Source organism: Rhineura floridana, chromosome 3, assembly GCF_030035675.1.
Source record: "Rhineura floridana isolate rRhiFlo1 chromosome 3, rRhiFlo1.hap2, whole genome shotgun sequence".
Lineage (NCBI taxonomy): Eukaryota > Metazoa > Chordata > Lepidosauria > Squamata > Rhineuridae > Rhineura > Rhineura floridana.
Window position 1 is genome coordinate 64,287,405 of NC_084482.1, and position 23,119 is coordinate 64,310,523.

Here is a 23,119-nt window from a genome sequence, read left to right on the forward strand (position 1 = left end):
TTATCATGGCCAGGCAACGGTTCAGCACATCAACAGCCTCACCTGAAGATGAAAAGGAGAAATAGAGTTGCGTGTCATCAGCATACTGGTGACAACGCACTCCAAAACTCCTGATGACCGCACCCAGCGGCTTCATGTAGATGTTAAAAAGCATAGGGGACAGAACCAATCCCTGCGGGACTCCACAATGGAGAGTCCAGGGTATCGAACAATGCTCCCCAAGCCCTACCTTCTGGAGGCGGTCCACCAAGTAGGAGCGGAGCCACTGCCAAGCAGTACCTCCAACTCCCAACTCCGTGAGTCTCCCCAGAAGGATACCATGGTCGATGTTATCAAAAGCAGCTGAGAGATCAAGGAGAATCAACAGAGTTACACTCCCCCTGTCCCTCTCCCGACATAGGTCATTATACAGGGCGACCAAGGCTGTTTCGGTGCCAAAACCGGGCCTAAAACCGGATTGAAACGGATCTAGATAATCAGTTTCATCCAAGAGCACCTGGAGCTGGCTGGCCACCACACGTTCTAAGACCTTGCCCAGGAATGGAACATTCGCTACCGGTCTATAGTTGTTCAAATTATCTGGATCCAGGGAAGGTTTCTTCAGGACTGGTCTCACTACCGCCTCTTTCAAACAACTAGGGACCACTCCCTCTCTCAAGGAGGCATTTATCACTTCCCTGGCCCAGCCGGCTGTTCCAGTCCTGCCAGCTTTCACTAGCCAAGAGGGACAAGGATCCAGTACAGAAGTGGTTGCACGCACCAGTCCAAGCACCTTGTCAATGTCCTCGAGCTGTACCAACTGAAACTCATCCAATAAATGAGGACAAGACCATGCTCCAGATACCTCATTAGGTTCAACTGCCATAATATTGGAGTCTAAGTCCCGGCGGATGCATGAGATTTTGTCTTGGAAGTGCCCAGCGAACTCGTTACAGCAGGTTTCCGAAGATTCTATAATATCCTGAGGACTAGAGTGTAAAAGCCCTCGAACAATTTTAAAAAGCTCCGCTGGACAGTTGAGGGATGATTTAATGGTGGCAGCGAAGTGTCGCTTTTTTGCTGCCCTCACCGCTTCTGTATACAACTTAGTAGAGGCACTTACCAAGGCATAATTGCATCCGTCAGGAGTACGCCTCCATCTGCACTCGAGCCTTCTCCTCTCTTGCTTCATCGCTCTCAGTTCCGGGGTATACCATGGGGCTGCATGAGCTCTGCATGGGATAGGGCACGCAGGAGCGATCGTGTCCACAGCCCGGGTCATTTCTGCATTCCACAGTGTGACCAAGGCTTCGACAGGACCGCCTGTCTTATCAGCCGGAAAATCCCCCAGAGCCCTTTGAAAACCCTGAGGATCCATTAGTCTCCGAGGTCGGACCAACTTAATAGGTCTCCCACCCTTGCGGAGGGAAAGGGTGGCTGTAAGCCTAAACTTCAGCAAGCGGTGATCTGTCCATGACAATGGTGTCGATTAAAAACTCCCCACCTCCAGATCACCATCTCCGTGTCCAGTGGCAAAGATCAAATCAAGAGTATGTCCCGACACATGCGTTGGGCCAGTAGCAAATTGAGACAGCCCCATGGTTGCCATGGAGGCCATGGTCCTGAGCCACCCCAGATAAAGCAGCCTCGGCATGGATGTTGAAGTCCCCCAGTACCAATAGTCTGGGGGACTTCAACAAAACCTCCGAGACTACCTCTGTCAGCTCAGTTAGGGAAGCTGTTGGGCAGCAGGGTGGTCGGTACACCAACAAGATTCCCAGTCTGTCTCCTTGACCCAGCACAAGGTGGAGGCACTCCAAGCCAGTCGTTACCTGGACAGGGTGCTTGATGAGCGAGAGAGAACTCCTATAGGCCACAGCCACTCCACCTCCCCGACCCTCGGATCTACCACAGTGTTGAACCATATACCCAGGTGGGCAAAGCTGGGAAAGAGTAACTCCTCCCTGATCACCCACCCAGGTCTCAGTTATACATGCCAGGTCGGCACCCTCATCGACAATTAAATCGTGGACGAGGGAGATTCCCAGTTCCTTATTTGCTTGAAAGTTCAAAACACTAAAAAAGAAGAGTTGACAACGACAGCAACTTCAAACCAAACTTAACATGTCTCTGAACCCCAAAATATATGTTGGGGTACCCTGCATGATATATCACTGTGATCGGGGGACTCTCCCCGTCAAGAATAACAATACATTTATGCAATCAAAATCATCAGGCTTCTGATATTATCATAAATACATAATGATGTCATAAAATCATAAAAAATAAGTAACTGGGGGTGCCCACCCCAAACTCTGCTCTGGGACAGGACAAATCATATACCCCAGGAAAGGGGAGGGTGTCCTCTACAAGATGCCAGTGCATCCCGTCTGGCCCAGAGCTTCTGCTGGGCACCGGGCACGCACGGGTGCATCAATGCAAAATCAAAATGGACAAAAACGTGTAGAAAAAAATAAGTAACTGGGGGTACCGGTACCCACCCCAAAATCTGCTGTGGGACAGCACAAATCATATACCCCAGGAAAGGGGAGGGTGTCCTCTACGAGATGCCACTGCGTCCTGCCTGGTCCAGAGCTTCTGCTGGGTGCAGGGCACAGAAGAGGGCATCTATACAAAATCAAAGCAGAAAAAGATATACAGGAAGAATAAGTAATTGGGGGTGCCCACCCCATAATCTGCTCTAGGCCAGGACAAATCATACACCCCATGAAAGTGGAGGGTGTCCTCTATGAGATGCCACTGCGTCCCACCTGGCCCAGAACTTCTGCTGGGCACAGGGGAAGGATGAGGGCATCTATGCAGACAGAAAGGGTAGAGAATCTTCTTACTCTTACTCATTTCTCAGACCTCTTTCTGAAGTGAAGGGTCAAATCTGTAAAGACGTTTGGAGCAGCCACATTAAAAGATAAGGGCAGGGCATTCCAGGCAGGGGGTTGCCAACCCTGCTTGGGTATGGATGTCTTTGCAGAGGATCCCTAGTCAAGCTTTACCATCAGCACAATCCAAACTATATCTACTCAGAAGTAAGTCCTGTTGAGTCCCCTGGCTTAGTCCCTTAGTATGTGTGTTTAGAATTGCAGCCTTCAGGGGCATCCATCTTTACTCCCGAATGCTCCCATCTAACATCTCCACAACACTAGGCTCTTTTCTTCTTACAGTGGCTTTCTGGTGACTGGCCTGGCCTGAAGGCACTTAAACCCTTCTTGCCGAAAGCAAGTAGGCTAGATTAAATGTTCCCTACCCAGGCTCCATCTTTTAGCTAAGATGTCTAGCTTAATTTCCAGTCAGATTTTTTTTTTAATTGTACTCTCCAAGCAACTGTGATTGATGCTTAATGTATCATGCTTAATGACATCACTTGGGCCCGCCCCGTGACATCACTCAGGCCCGCCCTGTGACATCACTCGGGCCCACCCCTAAAATCTCAGGTTTTGGGATGCTTCTGACCTGGCAACCCTAGTTGTAATGGAAGCAAAAGAAGGAGCACCTGTGGTCAAAGATAAGCAGAACTTTGAAAAGGGAAAAAATAGAACCTTGAAGCTGGTGGGAAGTGAGATGCAGAACTGGTAGAGAGGACTTTAGGAGAAAATGTATGTTTCCAGACAGTGGGAGAGACATTGCAGGGGTACACTGATAGTACCAGCTGGACAACTCTACAATCATATAGATGTTTCTCTGTTTCTTCAAGTGTCTGTCAGCATCAACTAGGATGCTAGTATCAATGTGGGCCCTGTCTCTCCTATTTTTGCTAGAAATGGCAAAAGTATCTCACCACAACAGAAAAACATGTTTTTGGGATACATCCAACAGGCTACCATCATTTCTGAGCTATTTTTTTCTCTGTGTGTGTCAAAAGAATGTAGCTGTTTTCCCCATCTCCCCCTATGCTATCTTAGCAAACATGCCCACATCAATTTGAGGCCTCTGAGTTCAGCCACAAACCCCTGGCAGCTCTGCCCAATCCTTTTCTCCTACAACATTGCTGAAGGAGCCACAACTGTGAGAAATGACTGACATTTCACTTTGATGGATTTGTTCTTTCATTGGCAAAGAAGGTCAGACTCACAGCAAAATAATGGGGGGGGAGGGAGGGAGAGAGAGACTTGGTACCCTTGTTGCCAGGAAAACTGTAACACTGATGAAGCTGCTAGCCTCTGAACTGGAAAGGATGAGGGAGTGTCCCAAATACACAATCCATGACTTTCTTTCTTTCTTTCTTTCTTTCTTTCTTTCTTTCTTTCTTTCTTTCTTTCTTTCTTTCTTTCTTTCTTTCTTTCTTTCTTTCTTTCTTTCTTTCTTCCTTATGGAGCCAAATTTTAAGGTCTAGCTATCTTCTTTATGGGAGGGCATTGGACTTGCCATTTTCTACAAATAGTGTAGTTAGAATTCTAGCTAATGACCCATCAATTTAATATTTTGAAGGTAGGTTTGAGTGATGAAATTTACTTGCATTCTGGAGTCTTGCATGGTATAGCTACTTTATTCACCTCTTTTCATACCTCTTTTCCTTTACCCCTCCCCTTCTTTTTCAGCTTTTTAAAAAAATCTTGTTCTCTATCATTTCTCAGTGTAACTTGCATTGCTTGCAAAGGAGGCAACTGTCTTAGCCAATGCAAGAGGTGCATGGCCCAGCTGATTCCTGGTTCTTGGACATGTTAGAGTAAGAAAAAGACCCTTTTGCTTTGACTAGCAAAATGCTTAGCAGTTTGATGAATGGGGTATTTGGGGAGCAAAGGTATGCATGCAACCCCCTCCCTGCACGGTCTGTGGCAGTGAAAGCTAGTCGCTCACTGTTTGTCCCTGGTGGTGGAAAGCGCTGTTGCTGTCAAGTATGTAGCCAAATGCAGTGTTTAACTGTATCCACACAGGAGTGAGCACCAACTGTTCACTTATGAGGGAGAAAGGAAAGGTGCATCACTAAGGATGGACTATGTGTGCATGTTAAGCCACTTCCCACTCTTGGGTGACACTACCCATTAAGAATTAAACCTGCATGGCCCCATCCATTGTATTATTTATTGGTCAAAGTAGAGAGAGGAAATGTTGCCAATGTGGGCGGGAATGTTGGGAAATGACGTTTTATATTATTATGTGCTCCTCCACTTCTCCAAACAGTGAAAAGTTCCATGGGGCAATGCTGATGGATGAGACCTTGCAAGATTTGGTTGGTTGGTTTATAGATGTACAAGCAGAGCATTAATGGAGGCAAAGAGGCACTCTTATAAGGCAACATTTATTTATTTGTTTATTAAATTTATATCCTGCCCTTCCTCCCAGAAGGAGCCCAGGGTGGCAAACAAAAACACTAGAAGTACTTTAAAACATATTAAAACAAAACACCTTTAAAAAATATTTAAAAAACACAACTTTAAAAACACCTTAAAAAGCAGTTCCAACACAGACACAGGCTGGGATAAGGTCTCTACCTTGTTGAAAGCGGAAGGTCTTCAATAGATGCCAAAAAGGCAGCAGAGATGGCGCCTGTCTAATATTTAAGGGGAGGGGATTCCAAAGTGTAGGTGCCACTACCCTTAAGGTCCACTCCCTATGTTGTGCAGAACGGACCTCCTGATAAGATGGTATGTGCAGGAGGCCCTCACCTGCAGAGCGCAATGATCAACTGGGTATATAAGGGATAAGACAGTCTTTCAGGTATCCAGGTCCCAAGCTGCGTCGGGTTTTGTGCACCAAAACCAGAACCTTGAACTTAGCCCGGTATCTAATGGGCAGCCAGTGGAATTCTTTCAGCAGCGGGGTGACATGTTGGCGATACTCTGCCCCAGTGAGCAGTCTCGCTGCTGCATTTTGCACCAGCTGCAGCTTCCAGACCAACCTTAAGAGCAGCTCCACATAAAGCACATTACAGTAATCCAGCCGAGGTTACCAGTGCATGGACAATGGTCAGGCTATCCTGGTCCAGAAACAGCCGCAGCTGTCTTACCAGCCAAAGCTGGTGAAAGGCACTCCTAAGCCTCTAGTGACAAAGATGGCTCCAGGAGCACTCCCAGACTACGGACCTGCTCTTTCAGAGGGAGCACGCCTCCATCCAAAGCAGGCAACTGACCAATTATCTGAACTCAGGAACCAACTCACTGCGCCTCCATCTTGCTAGGATTCAGACTCAGTTTATTAGTCCTCATTCAGCCCAGGCATTGGTCCAGGGCTTGCATAGCCTCTCCCAATTCAGATGTTACAGAGAAACAGAGCTATCCCAATCCTGAGGAAGAGAAAGAAAGAGACTGTGTACCCCAAAGTGCTTTCAGCCAAATCCCAGCTGTCTTTGTTCCTCTTGCTCTGTCTCCAGTTCCAAAATTGCTGTCTCTCTGTCACACACACAAACTGCCCCGTCTTTTTCCCTCCGTGATTCGTCCTGGAGTGGAGTGCATTTCTAGGTCTACTGTTGCTTGGCAAAGGATCTCTAGACACATTTTCAATATGATCAGTATGATCAGACCAGTCAAATTGTCTGTTTGTGGCAAGTTGTAGAAAGAATCATTTTTTCTTCCTCCTGCTAGTTTCAAGGGACATGTAACTTGTCCAAACTACAAATCTTAGGACTAGTAGAGCTAACTCCATCAAGTTGACTACCATGAAGTCTCCTCTCTCAACGTCAAACTAGTGGAAGGGCCCCCTGTGCCTTTCCTTCCAGGGGCAGAAGAAGGGCACCTGGATCAGCAGTGTGCAAATGGCCAGTGTAGCTGCTGACTGGCTAGATACACCTAGTGAGGTTGATTGTGTCAGTGGCCTGCTGCACATCTACTGAGCACACCTTACCAGTCAAGAACTGTATAGTGTTGGCTGAGCTGTATCCACTACTACACCATGGCCACAAGCCACATGCAGATAAGAAGGGAAACTTTTCATTTAGACATGCTGCTCAGGTCAGCTGTGTTCAGCAAAGCCTCAGCAAAGTGGGAGAAGGACCCCAAAGCAATCTGGTGCAAAGACAATGTGAAGCCCCCCACCCACCCTTCTCCCTTCAACTCTAATCCAGACTTAACTGCAGATAAGATCCCAAACCCCCAATTCCCTGAGCCCATTTCCTAGGGCCATTTGCTCACTTTTGACAGGCAGTTTATATTGGACTGGGAGAGAGAAAGACAAAGCTGTTGGGCAAGGGAATCCATCAGAGTCTCCATTCTAATCCATTTAAGGAGCTGACTGTGTTCCTGTCCCATTTGGAAAATCAAAAAGGACACACTGACATGACCCTGCAGTTGCCTCAAGCGTGCTGCAGGCAGAAATGGAATTGTGCATCTCTTTGCCCTTCAAAAGAAGAGACAGATTTGCCACAGACTATCTCAGTAGAGCTATGAGGAGAGAAAGCTAGAGAGGAAAAATGCTGAAATGGAGAGGGATGAGGCCAACAAAATGCCATTGTAACCCAGTCAACAGCACTGGCCCTTGGGAAAGCATCTGAGGAAAGACAAGATATTTTGCTTCCCAATTTACTTGATTTTAAGCATTTAGACTGTTATTGAGACCAAAGACACCAGCATTTATAGAGTCATAGATTCTTCTACTTTTACTTCTACTTCTGGATCTTCCATGACAATCAGGGCCCTTTATAATGAAGGCCGGACCAAGCCTATTACAATCTGCAATAGAACAGAATTAAGTCAAAAAGACACCCTGTTCCTCTCCCTCACACAATACGAGATTGAAACAATATCCAAGGATCCCACCCTGCCAGATTTACTAAAGCTCTGGGTCTTGAGGTAGAAAATGCATGTGGTGTCTCTGTCCCACAGTAGTCAGCCAAATAATGAATTAGATAACTAACCATTTGCTGATATTTAATGATGCCTATACAAAGGTATAGTAATTGGCAGATATATCATACAACAAGATTAAATCCAAAAACTGCATTAAAATTCCCCCCAAAGCTACTGTGACTTGGTTAAAAATCCTCAGGTTTCTGGGATGGTGATGGGCTTCTATGAAACTAATACAATTTTGCTAGAAAAACACCTGCTCTTGTTCAAAAGTCAACTGTCTCTGTAAAATGTAATGGGCTGTTCTACATGCAACTGTAAATAAGCTAGAAAATAATGAGCTGTCTTGGAGGACTGTTGTGTCACTTTTGTTTTGTTTTGCAATTTTGCTGGAAGATAAATAATGTGTGGGTTTGCCTAAACATAACAAGCACTTTGGCTAGAAGACTAAAAATAAAAAAAATTCTGTGTGTATGTGACTGAGGGAAGAGCTGGTGGTCTGAATGCACAATAAGGACAAGTTAGCCCTGGAGTGCCTGACAGTCGGATGGTCTGAGGACACAGAAGGCATCATACAGTCAGAGCCTGCTTGATGAAGACAGAAACCTTCCAGTTACAGGAGTCTTGCCCAAGGCCAGAACCATAGGCTATGCGGTACCCTAGGTTTATTTTATTTTATTTTATTTATTAAATTTATACCCCGCCTTATGGCCAAAAGGCCCTCGAGGCGGCTTACAAAAAACAGGAAAATAACAATACATCAATAAAACATAATACATCAATAAAATAATACAATTCTCAAAATTGAATATCAATTCTCAAAATTAAATAAATAACATTTGCAGTAACTAGATGTAAAATAAGGTAGTTCCCACATCATAGCATAACAGTTAACAAAAAACAAAACAAAACAGCAGTAAGAACAAAGAATCTTCCGTGGCCTCAGGCATCCCCTCTCCTTCATATACCACCTGAAATGAGGTAAAGGCAGAACTAAAACATTTGATTTCCTTTTTTTTTACAATAATTTTTATTCAAATTTTCATAAAACATACAAAACAAAATCATAAAACATTCAAAGACAGAAAACAAAACAAAACAAAAATGATTAAACAAAAAAATAAAATGTTGACTTCCCATTTGTCGCAGATCAAATCAGTTATAGGTCTACAATATATAACAATCCTGTCTCTTAAATTATATTATAAAATCACTTTCCTCCAGTAGTTATCTTAATTAATCATCAAATCTCATAAACATTACTTTATTCTTTCCACAAAAAGTCAAAGAGAGGTTTCAATTCTTTAAGAAATATATCTATCAATTTTTCTCCTAATAAACATGTCGATTAATCCATCTCATTAATAATAATAATAATCTTATTGTCATAACCATAGTCCAAATAAACATATTGATTAATCCATCTCATCAAAATCTGTTAGGTCCAATAATTTCAATAGCCATTATTCCACTATCCATATTAATTCCATCTTCCATCTTCAATAGTCCTGTTAAGTCCAGTAATTTCAGTGTCCAATCTTCCATTATCAGTATTCCATAATATCTTGCTGTCATAACCATAGTCATATAATAAGAGTCTAATGGGAATTTCCTCTATCCCAAATATTTTCTTGCCATCAATTCTGAATAAGTTGCTGAAATATTGTTGTAAAGTCATATCTGTGTTCTTCTTTTTTACAAAATGCACTGGCTCATCTCTTGAGAGTTTTTCCATTGTCACATGGCTGCAGTTAATTCCATAGATTTTCTCTATATCAAGCTCCATCACGTCATTCCAGTCCAGAAGATTATCCAAGCCATTGATAACTTTATCACTAATATCTTCATTAATTTCTTCAGAGATAACGTTAAATTCCAAACAGTAGATTTTATTTCTAATATCCATAAACTCCAGATCTTTTTCCAATTCCACATTTGTTCCAATCTCCAGGGCTTGTATCTTCCCTTTATTTTTTCTTTTCTCATCTCTGATCTCATTCTCCTCTCTCACAGGATCCCCTATTTCTTTAAGCTCCTGCGTCATTTTGCTCAGTTCAATTTTCAGCTCCTTACTGCCCTGTCGCAGGGTTTGTTTCGTTATCTCAATCTCATCCATTATTTTCTGAAACATAGTTACTTCCAGATTCTCAGCCACTTTCTTGATTGCCATTTTTAAAACCACAAAAACAAAACAAAACAAAAATAAAGAAGAACCACTTCTTATTTCAGCAACAATTGGGTTAATATTCCAGGCTTGATGACATCACAGTATAAACAGAGCAGCCTGCCTTATCTCTCTATGTTCAAGAATACAAAACAAATTTAGTTCCCAGCATCAAAACAGTTAGTGGTGTCGTGAAGAAGCAGATTCGTCAAAATAAAATAGACCAAAAAGAGAATAGTCCCAGACAATATAATGTTCCTCGGAATAGAAATCCCTCTTCTGTTTATATCTTTAGAATGCACTTCCAGGACAGCTTTTTGCAATAGAAACAGAGATAAGCTGTTAATTTCGTGAATAACAGAGAAGAGTTATAGCTCACCCAGAAGTTCTTTAAAGCTGATTCATTTGACAAATCTCTTTTTGCTGCAACAATTTAAACCAAGTAAAAAAAAGAATAGAAAGAAGGGTGCTTGCCTGTTAGTCCGTTTTCTCTTTGAAGAAAAGATAAACGTATCGCATTAATCAGATAGAGCTTGTTCGGAAGTCCGTCCGGCATTGCTGGCTGGACCTTTTCTCATAAATTAATGAAATCCAGTCCTCCCAACAAAAACAGGCTTTTGAGGTTGATCTCTACGTTTCTCCCTGCCCGGGAGAAATTTCATCAGTCAAAAAAAAATGTTCTGACTGATTTATATCTGAATAAGCTTCTTTTGAGGCGGGAGCCCGTCTCAAAAGCAGGCACAAGCGAAGTCACCCTTCCCGGAAGTCTAAAACATTTGATTTCCATATGGTTTGGTGCAATTTTATCCCATATACAAACTGGGGACATCTTCAGCAACATTTATCAAAGCCTTTCCTCAGCACACGCTGTAATATTAGGATGGAATCTACAGAAAATCTCCTCATTTCCAGTGGATCTTGCATATATGCTGACCACGGAACACGAGAGTCCCAGAAGGGAGGCATTCCCATCTCCCCTCGCTCTCCGTTCGAAGCAGCTGAAGGTTGCCTGCCCATTCACATTGGCCCATCTTTCCAAGACTATTGAAGAAGACAGCTCTTTCCAGAAAGAACTTGTGTGCGTGGGGAAGCTGTATTCCATTTTTACCTCTAAACAGTACAGGAATTTTCATGATCAAACACACTTGTTTAGAAGGGGTGCTGTGTACGTTCTCTGTATGCAATAGAATCATTCTTGGGATGGGCCGCCCAGGGGTGCCATCAGGGCAGGCCTTTGGGCAGAGGTCCAGGGTCCCACTCAGCAGAATGTGAAGAGGGGTCCCAAACACAGCAAGACTGGCTTATCAGATTTTGAAGTAAGCAAGGTAATACACTTTTACCATCTAAAGAATCCCCCACCTGAAGACCATTATGTCCAGAGTCTAATATGATCTAACTGCACCATTGGGGCCACCCTTTCCAAACAAATATGCGTTAGGGTACTGGTACCATTGCAGTGAAAGTACAGAAGGACACAGAGCAGTGGTGGCTGATGGCTTCATGTCAGTGGAATCAGCTCCGGGTTTTAGTCCAAACTTTCAACTGTCCCACTGACATGAAGCCACCAGCCCAGGAATACATAACAGGAGCACTGTTCACCTGACCCCTTAACTTAGGGATCTACATTGTCAGGACAGGAGCCAGGTCTTAGTAGATATAGTTATCTGAAACATTTTTGTGCCCCTTCTGTGCAGAATAAAACCTGTTGGTTCAAATACAATTTCAACCAATTTAAAATCCAATGAACCAGCCATTTCAACCACAGCAACCTCCAGCTAAAATGACCACACCTTGCATAACAGCCTAGCAACCAGTCTCTTCAAAGGCTAGTCAGAACATAACCATTTCACAGCCTCTGTGTAAGGCAGAAAAGGGAAGAACATACTCTGACCTCCACAGACAGGTTGTTCTGTAGCAGGAATGCGAAATTTCAGGCTCAGTGGCCGAATGCAGTCCTCTAGGCCTCTCTATCTGGCCCTTGGGATTAGGGTTGCCAGGTCTCCGGTTTTCTGCCGGAGTCTCCGGCAAAAGGGGGCCGTCTCCGGCCTCCGGCCATATTTACGCTAAGTAGGTAGATCTCCAGTTTTGAATCACCTCCCCAAGCCACGCATGCGTGATTCATGCATGCGTATGCTGCTGAAGGCTCTTCCCGCCCACCCGCCTTTTCCCTGGCAGGCGCAGGCGCAGGAGGAGGAAGCAGCATCTTCCCGCCCGCCTGCCTTTTCCCAGTGAGGTGCAGGTGCTGGGCAGGAGTGGCCGCGATGGAGCTCAGCAGTGGCGGCCGCAGCGTCTCTGCCTGGGGGATCCCATCGTAACTCTTGCCACGCCAGCTCCTCGGAGGCAGGGAAAGGAGGGGCCGGGCGGGGGGCTCACCCCCTTCCTCCTCCTCGTCCTGGTGCACAGAGAGCCGGAGGGAGCCAGCCAGCTGGGCGGCCAACATGGCTGAAATCAGCATGCCATCGACCAGTCCAAGCTGCCGGGAGTCAAAGAAGGTAGGTGCGAAGGGGGAGGCCGGGCGCAACCCCGCAGGGCTGCTCGGGGTGTGTTTGTGGCTGGCCTGCAGCGTGGAGGTGCCGTTGGGCTCCTGCCTCCTTTGCATGTGTCAGGCGGGGGGGATGAGGGGAGACGTTGGTTTTCGGTGCGCAGATGGACCAGGATCGCGGAGGGGAGATGGAGACACCCCCTGCCCATGAGTCTTGCTGTCCTCTTGGGTAGGTGGCTAGGGACACCTCCCCCATCGGGTAGGAATAAAGGCAGGGGGAGGGGCACCCCTCTGCCTTCCCCGCCTGCAGCTGGCTTTCTTCGCGCGGCACAGCTTCCGTTGCATTGAGTGGAAGGCCGCAGGCGGGGGGACTGTGCCAGTGCCAGTGCGGCGGACCTGCTCTGGGCTCCCGCAGGCGCGCTGCCACGGAAGCCGCTTCTGCGGGCAGTGCCTGGCGCGCGGGTGGCTGGTGAGGCGGGCAGAACCGCAAGGGCAGCGCAGGCTCGGGCCACACGGCGCCACGACCAGGCTCTCCCTCGGCTGCCTGCACCTGCCGCTGCCATCGGGGCGAGGGACGGAAGGCCCTGTGGAGACGGGCCATGAAGCACGCGTGCATCGGGGTGTTTCCGTGCCTTCCGGAGCATCGGAACCACCCTTGGACCCAGCCGGGCTCCTGCTCCGTCTAGCTCAGCGTTGGCTGCACTGGCAGGCCGGGGGTGCCTCCCAGCCCTCCCTGGAAGGGTGGTTGGAGACCGGAGGTGGGACCTGGGGGGCAGCTTTCTCATCGCTGTTACCCCCTCCGCCAACATGCGCCTTTTCTGTGTGCCGCGATTCTTCTGTGTTTATTTTACTGTGTTTTGAAAGCGAGAGAGCATTCTGAGTCAAACCTCCCTTCCGCCTACATGGTACTCTGGTCAAGAGATCTTTCTCTTTCAGGAAGGTGTTTGCAACCTGTCTTTAGTGGAACTGGCCGTCTGCGGCTGTTTTATCCCTTTTTATTAGGGCTCTCAGTCTCACCTGATTAATCACTTGATATATATATATATATATATTTTTTAAAAGGTTGCATACTAGAAACAACTGGGCAGGAGGGAAGAGCTGTTCCCTCCCGAGATAAAAAGGTGGTGGTGGAGGAGATTAGGCATCTTTTAAAATGGTACATGTGGCATCAGAAGCACTTTGCAATGAATTGTGGCACCCTTTTCATTGATAAAAATGTAGCTGACTAACCAATTAGACCTTGCAGCTCTTCTCTATTTATTTCTGGCTTTCTATGTATGTTACCTTTTTTACTGTTAAGATGCCTCTTTCTTGGAGGCTGGGAAATGGGGTATAAATGTAGGTAAGATTTTTTTAAAAGCCCCCACCAACCTACCTGCAGTCTGAAGTGTTACAGGACTATCACTTGGGTTCTGCTGAGCATGTCACCTGGCCCAGGGGGTTGCTTACCCCTTGGCATGCTTTAGCCACACCATTAAAGAGGAGCAAATAAATATTTCCCCACACTTCCAAATGTTACATTTGGGGTGCATGATCTAAGGCAAGGGTCACCACTGTGGTGCCTGTGGGTACAACTGTGCCTTGAGGTCCTCCACTGGTGCCCACAAAGTCATTGAGACCCTTCCCCCCTTACTCCCCACTTGGTCATGAAATGAGGGTGGTTGCCTTTCTTCTCCCTTGAGAAGTACATAGAGGAAGTTAGAAAATTATTTATTATTATTTATAAAATTTGTATCCCACCCTTCCTCCAAAAGGAAGGTGATTGGCTACTTGAGTATCTTACTGCTTCTAGCATCCCAGAAGAGGGCATGGCTGAACGGTTGGATACCTCAACAGAAGTACTCCTGCTATGAATTGAGGATATACTGCAACATTTTGTTATAGTCCCACTTGTCACTTAATTATAGACAAAAGTTTACGTGCTTGTCTAGAGAATAAGCATCTGGTGCCAGAATTGCCAGGCTGCAGCCCACAGCAAAGGGCTGCATCTTTTAAGGGCCTAGCATCAACATCTTTGCTGAGGTGCATCCTGAGCCTTTCCCCTGCCAAAGCAAAGTGGTTATCGAGGGGGACAGATGATAACAAAAAACATCAAAGAATCCTGTTTGCTCCATTTAAACCAAGTTAGCCCAGTTTGGAGCTCTTGGGTTCTAGATCCTGCAGGCTTGGATCTAAAAGCTGCCCCCAGAAGCATGCAAAGAGTTATTGATGATCAGATTTCCAGTTGCAATATTTATTGTTAAATCAGTTATTAGCTATACTTTTATACTTCTTCCCAAATGTGTACTCTAGGTGTTTCACAGCATCTTAAAACCAATATAACAATACTAAAAACCTCAGTAGAAAACATTTTAAAAGGTATGAAACTGCACTAAAAGTTTTGTACCAACAAGATTCTATGTCATGGATAAAAAACACAAACATGTATAAATTGGTACTTTTTACTAACAGATGAGTACAAATAAGAAGCATTCAGCCGGGCCTGTTCCAGAGAAGTAGCCATGTAAACAGATGGAAGCTTGGAAAAGGGGACACTTGGATCCAGTCCATTTCCCACCTTCTCAGTGGCCAGATAGTGTTATGAAATTCAGGTGCAGGACAGGAAAAATGAGAGGCACCTTGCCTCCGCAACCTGTACCACTAAATAACTTAGTGAACTTGGGACAGAGTTCTATGCAAGCATGGGTTTTGAACAGGAAAACCAGATTTCACCTACTTGATTGTTGCTCTGTACTGGCTAGCTAGTGATAGTTCTGGTTTAATTTAACATGGCTGCAACCATATCTACTCAGAAATAACTCCTATTGAGTTCTATGGGGCTTAGTTCCTTAATAAGCATGTTTACAGTTGCTGCCTTCAGGGTCATCCATCTGTGCTCCCATCTAACATCTCTGCAACACTGAGCTCCTTTCTTCCAGCAATGGCCTGGCCTGAGGGCACGTAAACCCTTCTTGCCAGAAGCAAGTAAGCTATATTAAATGTTCCCTAAACGTGTTGAACTGTGACCTGGGAGACCAGGGTTTGAATCCCCACACAGCCATGAAGCTCACTGGGTGACCTTGGGCCAGTCACTGCCTCTCAGACTCAGAGGAAGGCAATACTAAACCACCTCTGTCTGAATACTGCTTACCATGAAGACCCTATCTGGGATCAACTTGAAGGCAGTCCATTTCCATTTTGCATCACCCTAAGCTTGTGAGAAAGAATGACCTTGTCACTTCAGATGGACCTAGGAACACCCTATTTTAGGTAAGATTTCTATTTTAATCTCCAGAGAATTTTTTTTTAATGGTATGCTCCAAGCAACTGTGGTTGATACAATGTATCATGTTTAATGACATCACTAGGGCCCGCCCCATGATGTCACTAGGCCCGCCCCATGATGTCACTAGGGCCCACCCCGTGATGTCACTAGGGTCCGCCCCCATTTTCTCAGGTTTTTGAATGGTTCCGACCTGGCAACCCTACTTGGGATTATCCCCAGGCCACACCCTCTCGCCAGGCACACTCCTCACTGGCCTTGATTTGTACTCTCCTTGAGAGTTTTTGCCTGGCTAGAATGTGTCTCTGAGTACTGATAATGACTCTTGCTTGTGCCTGGATGTAGGACAAGGAGGTATGTGTGAGTAAATTAAGATTTGTTGCTCATTTATTTATCATTCCATTTATATCTTGCCTCTCCTCCAAGGAGCTCAAGGTGGCCTACATGGTTCTCCTCCCACTCCATTTATTCCTACAACAACCTTGTGAGATAGGTTAGGCTGAGAACTCTTTAAAAGTTATAATCATAGGTTTCACAGAACTATCAGAGCAAGGCCTGTTGATATTAACAGTTCTAATGTCCTGTCAGTATGGAAAACAATTTATGGAGACTGCACCCTGTCCATGTTTACATGTAGTCATACAAAACATTTCTTCTGTGATTTATCTCTATCATGTTGTCAAAAACTCCATACACTATCATGTTGACTGTAGTTGGAAGAGCCCTAGCAAATCAAATTTCTGCTTTCAGATTCCCTGTTTTGATCAAAGAATAGTGATCCCCACATTCTTGGTCTGGAGACAGGTCAAAAGCAAAAAAAGTGTAGCCTCTTGCAAACTCCTCACGGTTAATTAAAAGAGCCCTATCTTTCATATGTTTGCCAGCTGTCTGTACCAGGCTCATGTACTCTCAAACACAGTTTTCTGTTTCAAATTCAGGTTGATGAGGCTTTGTGGGAATTTGGAAACTGTCAACATACAGAGATACAAAACTGATGACATAATGTTTAAAGGGGTTTTTATTGTAAATTCCACTGAAGGAATCATTATCAACCAGCCCTATAACCACTTGCTTGGGTAGCTGGCCCCAAAACAGATTCTCCTGATTGCTGACACAGCTTCCTCCAGGCTGATGAGGCTTTGTGGGGATTTGGAAACCGTCAACATACAGAGATACAAAACTGATGTCATAATGTTTAAAGTTAAAGGGGTTTTTATTGTAAATTCCACTGAAGGAATCATTATCAACCAGCCCTATAACCACTTGCTTGGGTAGCTGGCCCCAAAACAGATTCTCCTGATTGCTGACATGGCTTCCTCCAGGGATACTAAACACTTGTTGAGTTTAAGCAAGCTTGCATGCTGCCCCCTTTGATAGGGAGATGTTCCCTCTAACTAATATTTAGGGAATATCTCTATGTACCTGTTTACCATGATGTAACTTCCTTAAAGGGTGGGGTTATTTACCTTCTTCCTCCTCCTTTGTCTGGAGATATTGTTGATTCCTGCATATCCACCATTATTGAGCGTAACCTCTAGCAGAGGCAGCATGGCAGATGCTCTTCCAGGAGCATCATCGCCAAAGCCTAAATGGACTAAGACTCCTACTTTTTCCATCTAAGCTAGAGTCTATGTTTCCTGAACATATGAAAGGTCGTGAGTAAATATTCTTTATTTCTTTTTACCTAAGAAGACTGTGTCTGTTGTTAATTGTGTCTGAGGGAAAGGTGGGCTGGTTGATTCTCAAAATCCGCTGTTGTTACTAAATACTTCTGCTAAGAAATAGGACTACATACAGGTCCTATTTCATTTTTAAACCAAACAGGTTATGGGCCCAGAGTAAACTGAGAATTAAACCAGATTTTTTGGGATTTATTTTGAGTATTTTTTTAGCATGTTTGTTTCCCCCTTTGCTCTGTATCAGACACTGTTTTTTTAAAAAGAGAATTTTTGGCTGCTGAGTTAATTTGCAGACCAAGTGCTTCTCAGACCAGCAAGAAAGAATGTATCAGCATAACAATAAAGGTCTTGCCAGACTGCCACAGCTAACTGCTAGAAGGATCACATGCCCCTATAGGGCCAATCCAGGACCCCAGTTTGAGTAAAAAATACATCCTTTGGTCCAGTGGGGGGCCACATGCTCACGGGGGAACAGATGGCTTCCATTTCCAGGGTAAGACATCAGGGATGGGGCTTCTGGGGGGCAGGATATCCAGTGAAGTCATCAGGGGACCGGAACTTCCAGGGTGGGATTTCTGGGGTGCAATTTCTGGGGAGGGATATCAGCTGACATCGTCAATCAAACTCAAAAGGGGCGGGGTGTAGCAGCTTGACAGGCGGTGGTCTTATCCAGTACTACTGTATACTGGGCTTGTGCTTGAGGGCAGTGTTAGATGTAAATTCACAAAACAAATTAATTGGACAAAATTAGTCAGCAGTGCAAAGACCACTGTAGGCAGTGGCATTATTGACTTTATGGATCATAAAATTCTGACAATTTTCTTTCATAGGCTGAAGTCCTAAGTATATTTGCCAGGAAGCAAGTACCTATTGAAGGCAGTAGATTTTATTTCCAAATAAACCAGGATCAGGATATTAGCAGTACAGTGCCAGTGTGGTCCAGTTGATATCTAAATGAACTTAATGCTAACAGACAGACAGCCCTACCATTAGGCAGAGAGAGACAGCCAACTCAGGCTGCAGATGCTGAGGGTGTGGAATGGACAGAGCTGTGTGTGCCATGGGATCTACCCTACATCCTCTACACCAGCCTTGTCCAACCTTTGGGTTCCCAGAGGTTGCTAGACTGCAACTCCCATCAGCCCCAGCCAGCATGGCCAATGGTCAGGAATTATGGGAACTGTAGTCCAGCAACATCTGTGGCCCAAAGGTTGGACAAGGCTGCTCTACACCATTTTCAGTCCCCAGATGTTATTTATTTATTTATTTATTATTTCAATTTATATACCGCCCTTAGCAAAATAGCTCTCAGGGCGGTGAACAAACAAGATAAAATACAATATATCATAATAAAATACAAAAACATATACAAACAAACAACAAAAAGCACAGCAAAAACAAAATAAATACTACAAAAATTAAAAATACAGATTAAAAGATTAAAAAAGATTAAGAAGATTAAAATGCCTGGGAGCATAAAAAGGTCTTTACCTGGCGCCGAAAAGATGGAAGTGTAGGCGCCAGGCGTACCTCTTCGGGGAGGCTGTTCCACAAATCAGGGGCCACCACAGAAAAGGCCCTAGATCTCGTAACCACCCTCCGGGCTTCCCGATGGGTTGGTACCCGGAGGAGGGCCTTAGATTCTGAACGAAGTGAGCGGGTAGGTTCATAGCGAGAGAGGCGTTCCACAAGGTATTGAGGTCCCACGCCGTGTAAGGCGTTGTCAGACTACAATCCCCATCAATCCCCGCTTAGCCAATGGCCAAGGATGATGGGAGTTGTAGTTCAACAACAACGTCTGAAGACTGATGGTTGGATAACAGTGCTCTAAACTAACCTGCTGTGCAGTGGAGGATGCTATCCCATCACCAGTGTTGAAGTAAGATTCAGGGATCAGTCCACTTAACTTCTGTATGCAGAATGGGAAGGGCTTCATCTTGTCCTTTGCCTTGGGCAGCAAAATGTCTTTGTCTGGCCTTGGCTGGAAGGACTGCTTTCAAATCCCATAAGAATTGAAGGATTGCCTTACTGAACCAGGCCAAGGTCCATGACCACAGCAATCCATTTCCCAAAGCAGCCAGCCAAATGCTGTTGGAAAAATCACAAGCAGCTCATGGTGTCAGTGACTAGTCCTTTTTGTCCCCCAGCCAGCCAGCAATTGGCAATCGGAGGGACACCCATATATGCCACTCTGAGCAATGCATCAGGAGGATGGGATAAAAATGTAACCAATTACAGGTGGGAGAGAGAAGCCTTACAGTGTAGAATTCCTGAGTGGAGCTTTCAGAAAGCCTTGATTAATTTCAGAGCATGAAGGACCAGGGTGGTGGAAAGAGAAGCTACTGATGGCCAGATCTATCTCATCAGCCCCACAACAAAATACTGACATGTTACTTGCACTGAGTTCACAGTGGGCTTTCTAACTCTGATACAGTTGTGAACACTATGCAGTATCCTATGAATGACAAGTCCAGTCTGTTTCAAGCACATACTCAGGAACATGTAAGGAAATGAAAGGCATATCATCTAGCAGTGGCTACAATTGAAGGGGGATGCATATAGACATGTAAACAAAGTTAGTGGGGTCAGACAACAAGGCTCATAGTTGCTCTTTGCAGTTCTCTCTCTTACGAAAATGGCAAAGTCAATCGGACAGCAACCACACCCTTAGTCTGGCGCTTTGCAGTGACACATATATATGCTGTTTCAGAGAACTTTATCTTCCCTCCCAAAGAACTCCTTTATAATTACCCATTAATGGTGATGCTTTACAAACTAGAATGACAGGATAGGATCCAAATGGTCTCTTACGTATTCCAAGGCTTTCATGGTTTGTTGGTTTGGCTTTTTTGTCTCAGTTATAGTTCTTCAAGCTGCAGTGAATGCCTGTCCCAAACATCCATACACTTCACAATTGCCCAGCATAGGAAGTTGTGCTCAGAAAAAGAGAGAACTCAGAAGAAGCCCTACTGTGGACAGGCTGTTCCTTTAGTCCTTTGAATCCAGACCATAGTCAAGGATCACCTGACCTATCCTCTTCTCTCGGAATTTTGTTGCACTATTGCCCTGCATCTCATTCTCTCTTCTTTATATACAGTTGCACTGTGACAAACCAATGGAGCACATTAGAAAAATAGGTTTATAGCTCTGATATATACACAAGATCTCTCTCTCTAATCTATCTGTGTTACAGATTATATATATCATATTACAGATGACGAACTGAGGCTGAGAGAGAATAACAGAAAACAAGAGTTGGAAGAAACCATAGGATCTTGAGGCAGTACACTTATGGGCTACATGTTATGAAACGCATGGTTAGCCCATTCCATTGGCTGGCATTCTGTGATAAATCAATGTGCTGGATAACCAGGCTTGGGAATGTGTAGCTCATTCTCCCAACTGTAGGATTTTGCATGAGCCTCTGTGAGAACAGAAAAATGGAGGTAAACAGGAGGTATATGGCTTATGGATTGAAACCTACATAACCAGTCTGATCAAGAGTCTGATGGAAGCCAGCAACAAAGAGGATAATACAGAGCTGGAAATACATATGGAATCCTCCCTAATATAGCTGCCCTGACATAAGGTTGACAATGGTCCTGTGGGCTGTTACCAAGGGTTATGCTGTTATCAAGGCATTATTGGGTCTTAGAAATGAGCGGTAGTGTAGTGGCAAATTCAGAAATGCAGGGTCCTTTCATGATAGTCACAGCTACACCCTCTCCCTTTCTTTTCTTTTTCTTTTGCTGCTGGGTTGAGAAGGAGATCCTTGTTATGCAAACATCCTTAGAAGCCAATAAGCATGAAAGGGGAGAGTGTTAGCTACTGAGAGGTGTCTTCTCAGTGGCTGACACACCTCCTTTCATTTTGATTGGCTCCAAATCAGCAGGAAAGGACAAGGTAGCATGTAAGAAGGCTCTTCTCAGTGGCTAACACACTCTCCTTTCATGCTGATTGGCTCATAGGATGCTGGAGACATTGGGACCCTGCCCCCAAAGAAGTAAGGGGTCTAAGACCCCCTGAGTCCTCGGGCATCTATGCACCTGTAAATGAGGTACCCTGAGAGGTCTGCAAGCCCCCTCCAGTTGCACAGCACCTAGAGGTTGAGCCCGTGAAGCCGGCACAGCAGCTACAACAGGGAGCTGTCAATGGTGCTTAGTGTGATGGTGCAGCCAGGCAAAGCTGCTTTTATTTAACTTTGAAAATTAGTCCTCAATTTAGCTGCATTAATAAGCAATGAAAACCAAGGATAAAGAGAGGGAGCAGCTGCAGCTGCTGTCATATCTGCCTGCTCTCTAGGAGAAATGCTATAGTTACTGTGAGCAAGTGGAACTACAAGGAGTGACTGGCTGATATCTCTGGAAGATGGGCTGATAAGGAAGACCAGATTTCCCTTATTCGAATTAGTTTTTCCTTACTGCAGAACAACATCGCCCAGGGGATGAAGGGTGACTCTTTAGATTACTACCAGCAACACAGAATTCTGTGGGTCTGGAGAATCCCTAATTTGCGGTCAGGCAGGCATATGCTCTGTTATCAGTGTGGCTACGGTGCCTGATGATGTGGAGTGCTGCTTAGAGGCTGTCTAAGCACATTTTATTGATCAGTATTACATTATATGTTTTTATCTTTGGTTTAAAATTGTTTCCTTGACTTTTTTTGTTCCCAGCACGAGGGTCTTTGGTCAAGGCTATCTTTTTGTTTACTTTGGGAATCCCTAATTTACAGGCCGGCAGGCTCATGCTCTGTTATCATTCTTGCTGGCATGTACTATCTTACTATGGGCTGCTTAGAGGCAGGTCTGTACAGTAGTAGCTCTTGAGTACAGCAAACAGAGAACAGACTCACTCCAGTTTATAATGATAGATGTGAATGAGTGTGGCTCTTTGATAAATAACACAGCTTCAAGGTTATCATTGCCAAATGGAAATCACTGCTACTGGCCCACCGCATTGTTGGAAATGGAATGGTGATTCTAGTGTTCCAATATATCTGTTCAGAACAAATCACAATGTCCTTGGTCAGTAAGCACTTGGAAGCTTTATGAGGACACAATAGGTTGAGGCCCGATGTCATGCAGAAAAAGTCACAAGATTGCTTCACCGTGTGAGGAAGTCAACGTAGGCTGACTTTATCACATCAAAACGCACAAAACTATGATCATGTCCATTTTTTCTAGGTCAGGCTGCTGCTAGTACTGCTGCTGCTGTCCTTCCAGTGCAAACTTGAATTTTGCTACCACCACCTACAGCCCTGTCACTCAAGTAAAGTGATATGAGGAAAACGCATTGTTCAATGTACCTTAAGATATTGCACCAGGTAATTATGTTCCATGCTTTAGGCATTCCAAAGTCTGATCAGCTTTAATCTGGAGCCATATGTCATTGCTTAAAGACATTCTGCTTGAACTGAAACAGCAGGGCAGCTAAAAGGAACTATTCCCTCTAAAGAAAAACTGGAGGGGGCAGGGGTGAAAGAGGCTGGAATATTATTTTATCATTTATCACGTTTCACTAGGGATGGGGAAGAAATTCAGTTCAGTTTGCATTTAAAGCCGAATTTATCAAATTTGCACTTTCTGAAACAATATCAGAACTGAAACACAGCCATCCTTTGAAATTCGTGCTTATCTAAATTTTGCGATGCAGTTCTCAAACCAAGCAATATTTATATTCAGTGAAATGGAAGTGGACTGCCTTCAAGTTGATTCCGACTTATGGGCGACCCTATGAATAGGGTTTTCAGGGTAAGCGGTGTTGAGAGGGGGTTTATCATTGCCTTCCTCTGAGGCTGAGAGGCAGTGACTGGCCCAAG